Source organism: Siphateles boraxobius, unplaced genomic scaffold, assembly GCF_051911475.1.
Source record: "Siphateles boraxobius isolate OS27281-9 unplaced genomic scaffold, OSU_SipBor_1 6, whole genome shotgun sequence".
NCBI lineage: Eukaryota > Metazoa > Chordata > Actinopteri > Cypriniformes > Leuciscidae > Siphateles > Siphateles boraxobius.
The window spans coordinates 2298639-2307748 of record NW_027509186.1 but is presented as its reverse complement, the minus strand read 5'-3'; positions in this window follow the sequence as shown (position 1 = coordinate 2307748).

Here is a 9110-nt window from a genome sequence, read left to right as displayed (position 1 = left end):
AAGTCTGGATTTAAAGCACTGGATGTTAATTCATCATAATTATTCTAGTTAATTTGAAAGACATACAAAGGAGTAGTATTTACCGTCTCTTCTTCATCAACATCCTGACCAGCATCCTCTGGCTCTGAGGGGAGTGTTGAAACAGATATTTCAGAGGGAACAGGTGTGACAGCAGTCCCTGAGGGTCCAGGTGATGAAGGAGACTGTGTGAGGACAAGTTTGGGGTCAGGGATCAGTGAAGGGGATGTGGAGCCCAGTACAGGTGTGGCACTGCTGGTGACCAGGGTAGAAGAACCCAGTGTCAGTGTGGAAGAGGGTGGTGACAGAACAGCCTCCGGATCTGCTATTGTGTGATCCTCGCTGATGTCACAGAAGCCCTCATTATCATCTCGCTCCTCCACACTGAGGTCCTCAATGAGCTCTGCTGTCTGCTCAGAGTCAGGATTCATGTCCTGCAGTGCCTGACCAGTCTGCTGGAACAGATACTGCACTCCAATGAGCTCACCTGAAATAAAAACAATAAACAAATGGAAATTAAATAGAATGTTGTGTATCATATTTGATACCTTAGGCTTTTGTAGTAGCTCATATAGTGTGAGAATATAGAGCTCATCGTCAAGGAGAAAAAAAACAAAACAGTTTTATTTAGAGGCCCAACACGTTTAATTATGTGGGCAAAACATGAATGTCACGGTATACAAGTTCATTGCTTCCTTCTCGTCTCGTGTTTATGTTGTTGTATGAAAGCACGTGTGTAGTGGGCGTGAATGAGTGTCATTCCTTGATCCGCTCCAGCTGATCGTCATCACATCACCAGCTGCAGCCGATCTCATCTCACCATATATTCTCACAGTTCTCTCTTCTCCTTTGTCAGATCGTTGGATGTTGTCTCTCCGTGTGGTGTTCCTGTTGGATTCGTTGGATGTTTGTCTCTCCGTGTGGTGTTCCTGTTGGATTCGTCGTCGTCTCTTCGTTGGATTGTCGTTTGGGTTTCCACTGCACTTCACGGGTTCGTCTTCGACCATCGAGGTCCCTGCGTCATCAGTCCACACCCGTGTCCCTGTCTAGCTTTTCACTGTTCAATAAAGAACTGAGTTTGACCTGCGATTGCTTCCGTCCTGTTTTTGACAACCATGACAGAACGATCTGACCGTGCTATGGAAGCAGCAGGTTCGCCGACCTCGTTGGAGGAATTCCTTCAGCACAGCGCGAGAAGAATGGATTCTCAGGAGAGGAATCTAGGGGACACGGGTCGTGCGGTACAAGCTTTGGTGACGCAGGTGTCCGAGCTCACCCAGCAGATCCAACTACTTCGTGCTCCCGCTGCGCCACCCACACCAGCTGTTCCCCCCACACCACCAGAGATCGCTACGACATCAGAGCCACGCCTACCTGTTCCGGAATCATACGCTGGTGAGTCTGCTTACTGCAGAGCATTCCTGACACGTTGTGCCATGCATTTTGCACTGCAACCGAGAACTTTCAATAATGAGCCAGCCAAGGTGGCATTTGTCATTACTTTGTTGACCGGAAAGGCGGCGTTATGGGGGACAGCGGTGTGGGAAAATCAAGACCCTTGCTGTGCCTCGTTCCAGGCACTCTCCTCAGAGATGAGACGGGTGTTCGATAGGGCCGTCGCGGGGAGAGAGGCTGCCAGGGTGTTGGCCGACCTTCGTCAGGGTGACAGGTCGGTCTCGGACTATTCGATCGAGTTCCGCACCCTGGCGGCCGAAAGCCAGTGGAACGAGGCGGCGCAGTGGGACATGTTCCTGCATGGGTTGGCTGACCGCGTCCAGAGGGAGATCTACGCCCTGGACCTCCCCACGACGCTGAATGGACTCGTCGAGCTCGCTCTGAGGGTGGACGCTCGCATCACCAGAGTCGGGGGAAGAACACCGTCCATTTGGTCTCCAGCTGGAGCAGAGGGTCAACGGTCCAGTGGCAGGGACGTGGTCAGCCCAGTCTTCGATCACGAACCCATGCAGGTGGGTCGAGCTCGGCTTTCCCGGGAGGAGAGGGAAAGGCGGAGGTCCCAGGGCCTCTGCCTATACTGTGGAGGTTCGGGACACTTTGCCTACAACTGCCCGGTAAAAGGCCAAGCCCGATAGTAAGTATGAGGCTACTATCGGGTGGGATCTCCGCCGAGAAGACCTCATCCACATCTACCCTCCTTCCGGTAAGACTGAGATGGTCAATTCACCAGCACGACTGTCAAGCACTTCTGGACTCCGGGGCTGAGGGTAATTTTATGGACAGTACTTTTGCACATAGACTTCAGATTCCCCTTAAACCACTCACACAGAGAATTGCAGTACACGCATTAAATGGTCAAGAACTTCCCATCATCTCGCTCATCACCGAAAACATCACACTCATCACCTCAGGCAATCACTCAGAAACTATTTTTTTTTATATACTGGATTCCCCCCTGGCACCTGTAGTTCTTGGACACCCCTGGCTCATTCATCACAACCCTCGTGTGGACTGGCAGCAAAGAGCTATTCTGGAGTGGAGCAAGGAATGTCATAAGTCTTGTCTGATGTCTGCTTGTCCGTCTGTGCCTGTTTTTGTGTTACAGGAGGAGGCAGGGGACTTGTCTAACGTGCCCGAGGAGTACCACGATCTGAAGGAAGTGTTCAGTAAGTCTCGGGCTGCTTCTCTTCCTCCGCATCGTCCCTATGACTGTGCCATAGATTTACTGCCAGGTAAGTCTCCGCCTAAGGGCAAGTTATATTCGCTTTCCAATCCGGAGAGGGAGGCTATGGAGAAATATATTTCTGATTCTCTGGCAACCAGTTTCATCCGTCCTTCCTCTTCTCCGGCGGGGGCGGGGTTCTTTTTTGTGGGAAAGAAGGACGGGTCTCTGCGACCTTGTATTGACTACCGGGGGCTGAATAACATCACGGTAAAGAATACTTATCCTTTGCCGTTAATGTCTTCAGCCTTCGAGAGGTTGCAGGGAGCGTCCGTTTTCACGAAATTGGACTTGCGTAACGCTTATCATCTGGTTCGCATTAGGGAGGGGGATGAATGGAAGACTGCCTTTAACACCCCCAGGGGGCACTTTGAATACTTGGTCATGCCTTTCGGGCTGTCCAACTCCCCAGCAGTCTTCCAGGCACTGGTCAATGACGTGTTGCGAGACATGATAGATCAGTTCATATATGTTTACCTGGATGACATATTGATATTTTCCTCGTCTCTCCAGGAACATGTGCAACACGTTCGACGAGTGCTTCAGAGGTTGCTAGAGAATGGGCTTTTTGTCAAGGCGGAGAAATGCGATTTTCATGCACAGTCTGTTCCTTTTCTAGGATACATCATTTCGTCTGAGGGAATGCGTGTGGACCCTGAGAAGGTTAAGGCTGTGGTAGAGTGGCCAAGTCCAGATTCCCGTAAGGCCCTGCAGAGGTTTCTGGGGTTCGCCAACTTCTATCGGCGTTTCATTCGCAACTTCAGCCAACTAGCCGCACCTCTGACTGCCTTGACCTCCCCCAGAACTCCGTTCAGGTGGTCAGATACAGCCGAGGCTGTGTTTGCCAAACTCAAGAGCCGCTTTGTTTCAGCTCCCATCCTCGTTGCCCCTGATTCTTCACGTCAGTTCGTGGTGGAGGTCGACGCATCAGAGGTGGGGGTAGGAGCAGTCCTGTCCCAGCGTTCGCCCGCAGACGATAAGATGCATCCTTGCGCGTTTTTTTCTCATCGCTTATCCCCAGCCGAACGCAATTACGACATTGGTAACAGGGAGTTGTTGGCAGTCAAGTTAGCGTTGGAGGAATGGCGTCATTGGTTAGAAGGTGCGGGGGTTCCTTTTATCGTCTGGACCGATCACAAGAATCTAGAGTACATCAGAACCGCCAAAAGATTGAACTCCAGGCAGGCTCGGTGGGCACTTTTTTTCGGTCGTTTTGATTTTTCTCTCTCGTACCGCCCGGGTTCTAAGAACATCAAACCCGACTCTTTATCTCGCATTTTTGATCGTTCCGAACGCCCGTCTACTCCCGAGTGCATTTTACCGGAAACCCTATTTGTTTCCACACTCGTATGGGAGATCGAATCGAAGGTCAAGACGGCCTTAGAAGGGGTAATGCCTCCGCCCGGTTGCCCACCGAATCGCTTATTTGTGCCGGAGGGATTACGGTCCGACGTTATACAGTGGGGTCATTGCTCCAACGTGGCTTGTCATCCAGGAGTTAATCGTACTAAGTTTTTAGTCAAGCAACGATTTTGGTGGCCACTTATGGCTCGTGACATCCACAGTTTTGTTTTGGCTTGCTCGGTCTGTGCCACTGGTAAGACTTCCAATCGTCCGCCTGATGGGCTCCTTCAACCGCTGCCTGTCCCTTCGAGACCCTGGTCCCATATCGCTCTAGATTTTGTCACCGCCCTCCCGCCCTCTCAGGGCAACACAGTCGTTTTGACTGTGGTGGACCGGTTCTCGAAGGCGGCTCATTTCATTCCCTTACCCAAATTACCCTCAGCTAAGGAGACAGCGTTGACAGTCATTGACCACGTCTTTCGCTTACATGGCCTCCCGATGGACGTGGTCTCTGACAGAGGACCCCAGTTTGTGTCCAAATTTTGGCAAGAATTTTGTAAGTTACTGGGGGCGACGGTTAGTCTGTCCTCAGGGTTCCACCCCCAGAGCAATGGTCAGACCGAGAGAGCCAACCAAGATCTGGAAAGGGTGTTGCGATGTTTGGTTTCTAAGAATCCTTCCTCTTGGAGTCAACAGATTTCCATGGTGGAGTACGCCCACAATACGTTACCAGTGTCGGCTACGGGCCTATCTCCGTTTGAGTGTAGTTTAGGTTACCAGCCACCTATTTTTCCTAGTCTGGAATCCGAGGTCGCGGTCCCCTCCGCTCACGCCTTAATCCAGAGGTGTCACCGCACTTGGACTAGAGCCCGTGAGGCTCTACTCCAAGTGGGGGCGCGCACCAAGGCTAAGGCCGATCGCCACCGGTCAAAGCCTCCCGTATACGTCGTTGGTCAAAAAGTGTGGCTTTCAACTAAGAACATTCCTCTCTGATCCGTCTCTAATAAGCTTGCCCCCAAATTCATTGGCCCGTTCACTGTCACCAAGATCATTAGTCCGGTGACAGTCCGCCTTAGTTTACCTCCAGCGTACAGGAGGGTTCACCCCGTTTTCCATGTTTCAAAAATCAAGCCCGTGTTTCATGCTCGCATTAATCCGCCAGTCCCGGTTCCCCCCCCCGCCGCGTCTCGTAGATGGGGAGACCACCTATTCGGTAAATCGCATTCTGGATTCTAGACGGAGGGGACGTGGATTTCAGTACTTGGTGGACTGGGAAGGTTACTAGGAGTCTAGGAGTCTGGGAACGCCAGGAGGCGTTCCTAGGAGAGGGGGTACTGTCACGGTATACAAGTTCATTGCTTCCTTCTCGTCTCGTGTTTATGTTGTTGTATGAAAGCACGTGTGTAGTGGGCGTGAATGAGTGTCATTCCTTGATCCGCTCCAGCTGATCGTCATCACATCACCAGCTGCAGCCGATCTCATCTCACCATATATTCTCACAGTTCTCTCATCTCCTTTGTCAGATCGTTGGATGTTGTCTCTCCGTGTGGTGTTCCTGTTGGATTCGTTGGATGTTTGTCTCTCCGTGTGGTGTTCCTGTTGGATTCGTCGTCGTCTCTTCGTTGGATTGTCGTTTGGGTTTCCACTGCACTTCACGGGTTCGTCTTCGACCATCGAGGTCCCTGCGTCATCAGTCCACACCCGTGTCCCTGTCTAGCTTTTCACTGTTCAATAAAGAACTGAGTTTGACCTGCGATTGCTTCCGTCCTGTTTTTGACAACCATGACAATGAAATGAAATGCAATACAATGATGATTGAGAGAAAAGTCTGATGATCATTTTGATATTTACATGTAACATGATTTTCTAATCAAGTGAACCCAAGCTGCTTCAGTCTAGTAACTAGTCATTAAATATTAGTAACAATATAAAAGTTATTCTTACAATTACTTTATAAAATCAGTAAATGTTTCACAATGAAAAGAAACGTGAGGCACGAGCTGAAGGTGGACACTTTTACAATTATACTAAAAGACTATAATCAATCAGACGACAGAGGGCATGTTTCCTAAAAAGTTTTGATCATGTTGATCATTTAGAGTCCTTTAGAAACTTGCATATCAATTATGATACAATCGACTCTATAGGGTTAAATCTGACATATAGACGGAGGTTACACAGTAATTGCAAGTTGATAAAATAAAAAATATATAAAATAATTCTCACCGGTGTAACATGCAGGGGGACAAAACGTGGGGACCACTTTCCTGCCAAACAGCTTTTCATAATTGCCGTTTACACAGTGAACAAGTTCTCCTGTGTAGCTGCGCAAAGCTGATGGCTCCGATGACAGGGAAGCAGCCTCCCGGTCCTGGTTCCACCGGTGTAGACCCTCCAGCAGATAAATCTGAAAGTTCAGACTGTTTGCACTGGTCCCTGTAAATAGACACAACAGTGTTCAGGAGGTGTTAAAGGAACACACAAAAACACTTAATGCTCTTTCTTTACACATGCACAGTGTGTGTGACAAAGACAATACCTGGGATGAAACGGTTCAGGTGTAAATGAAAGGACTCGAGAGAAGTGGAGCCTCTGGAACATCTGTAGGTCTTTAGAAGCACACCTCCCTTGTTTAGGCTCCCTGTCTCTGTATAGAGCACAACACCAGGGGGGTCTTGAATGCATTTCACATGCTTCTTCTGGACATTCCAGATGTGCTCCATCCTTTCTCGGTCCAGGAGAGGAACACCCAGGGAGTCTTTGCCCTTGCTGCTCAGGAGCTCTGTAAGCAGCCGCTCAAGGAGAAGGATGGTAGTCTCCTCTCCACAGGTCCTCCTCCGGCAATGGAGTGCCAGCTCATTCCTGGTAAGATGCTTGTTGACATCTTCATCTGTCCGCGCAGGCCAACCCTGGGATATCAACAGCTCTCTCTTTGCTTTGCGAAGCATAGAAACATCAGCCGCATCCCACTCAAAAATGCACGCTGACAGCCGTGACATGAAGATGGGATACAGCTGATGGGCATCAGTTGTACACCCCATGGCAATCCTGCGCATAAAATGCCAGATGTCCAAGCGAATCATGAGATCAGGCCACCCTCTGAATCTGGTTTTCAGCTTGGTCTCACCCACATCAGTGCAGCAGCCACAGTCCACGTACAAAACAGTAGGTGGATCCACACTAGCCTGCTGGTAACTTTTCACCAGACCATCGACCATCATGTCCAGTCCTGCTCCTTCCTGTGCTGTCAGCACACTCATGAGCACCTGACCAAACTCATTGCCAACAGAGGAAAGCCAGAGTCCCGTTCCCCTTGCCGTCCCAGCCAGCTTCTTAGTGATCTGCAGTAGATGACAGGAAGCATGCAATGCAATGAAACATCACACCATGTAGAATATGATACTCATGCTCTGATAATGATATAACAGTAAACACCATAAATTAACAAAAATCCCCTGCTAACCTTTTTAGTGGAATCCATCTTCAAGACTGAACCATACGTAGATGTTATCCTTGCATGGATTTCATCCAGCCTTGTCAGGATGTCTTGGCTGTACACGGTGAGCAGCCACTTGCAGCTTGGGACCACTGTAGGCTCTGGGGGTTCCTGGAATTGTATTTGCAACACCCCGGGTCGTTTGAGGAAGTCCACACATTGGGTGGTGTACCGGGCCATACGCTGGAGCCACTCCTCACTGTGGTTCTCACGCAGCTGTTTGATGACCCGCGTGGGACTGTTGCCTAGGCCACGCTCACGCAGGAGCCGAATGACTCTCATATCACAGGCATACCTTAGGAAAAGCAAAATCCACACATTCATATATTTTACATAATTGATTAGTAAAGTATTTGCAAACATATGTGATGATGGGCTATCAACTGGATGTGGAATTAAAGTGCCCTTACTTCCGCGTGAGGATGACCCGAAATTCAGAGCGATGGCCCAGATCCAGCTGTTGCAGGACAGTCTGACTCCAGGACACATGCGAGGCTTTACACTTCGTACAGATGAGGGTTTCTGTGACCATGTTGTACATCCTATCGATGTCCAGAACCTGCCGTGCCCTTTTGTGCAGACCGCCTCCAGTCAGCTGATGCTGCCCGCAGGCAGAATTGGGACAGAGAGCCTTGATCTTCCACAGCTTGTACGGCATCCACAGCAACAGAGCATGACAAAAAAATCTGTCTGGAGCTGGAGCCTGGTTGTAAATAAGTGCTGGCTGTGGTGGGTAATACCAGAGCTGTAGTTGTCTCGAAGCTCTTGTTTTCCCTTGGGCCCCATTTTAAAAAGCCTGCTGGCAATCCACCTGTGATCCTCTGGTGGCAAAGTGTCCGACCACAAACGATGCAGTCGAACTGCAGATGCATCTTGCAGTAATGCTCCCAAAGGAGTAGTCTGTGAAGGAAAAAGACAAAACATTTAGTCTAGCAGGTCATTTATTTAATTACCGCTTTATCTATCCAAGACTACCCTCATATAAAATAGAAAATATTGGATGTCAAATACGTACTTAAGGTTATAGAATAAAATGTATACATTTGTTCCAATAGTTTTCAGAATTGTGTCAGCTGCTAGCACTAATTTGTGTGACTCTACTGAGTTGTGACAGTTAATATGCAAATTCAATTATTTTGGACCAATAAAATTTGAAATTACTTACCGAGACAACATGCAATGAAATATAATATATGTTGCATATATAACAAGAGAAAGAAACAGTCATAACTGTCCAATAATTTTAACTAATCCTAGATGGAATTATACAATACTGTTTAAAGGTCTATGTTCAGTAAGATTCTTTTTGTTTTTGAAATATGATTAAAATACAGTCAAAAACAGTAATAGTGGGAAATAATATTGCAATTTAGGATTGTAATTATTTGAATCTGTTTTCAAAAGTATTTACAGTTTTTTTCAATCGCTAACAAGCGCTTACCCATACTTCAGATACTTTTTCCTAAACTCTTAACACAGACTCACACCAACAAAACACAATTGGCCAAATGGATAATTTTCTTCTCAAGAACACATTTTGTTACAGATTTTTATTATTGTTTACACACTAAAATA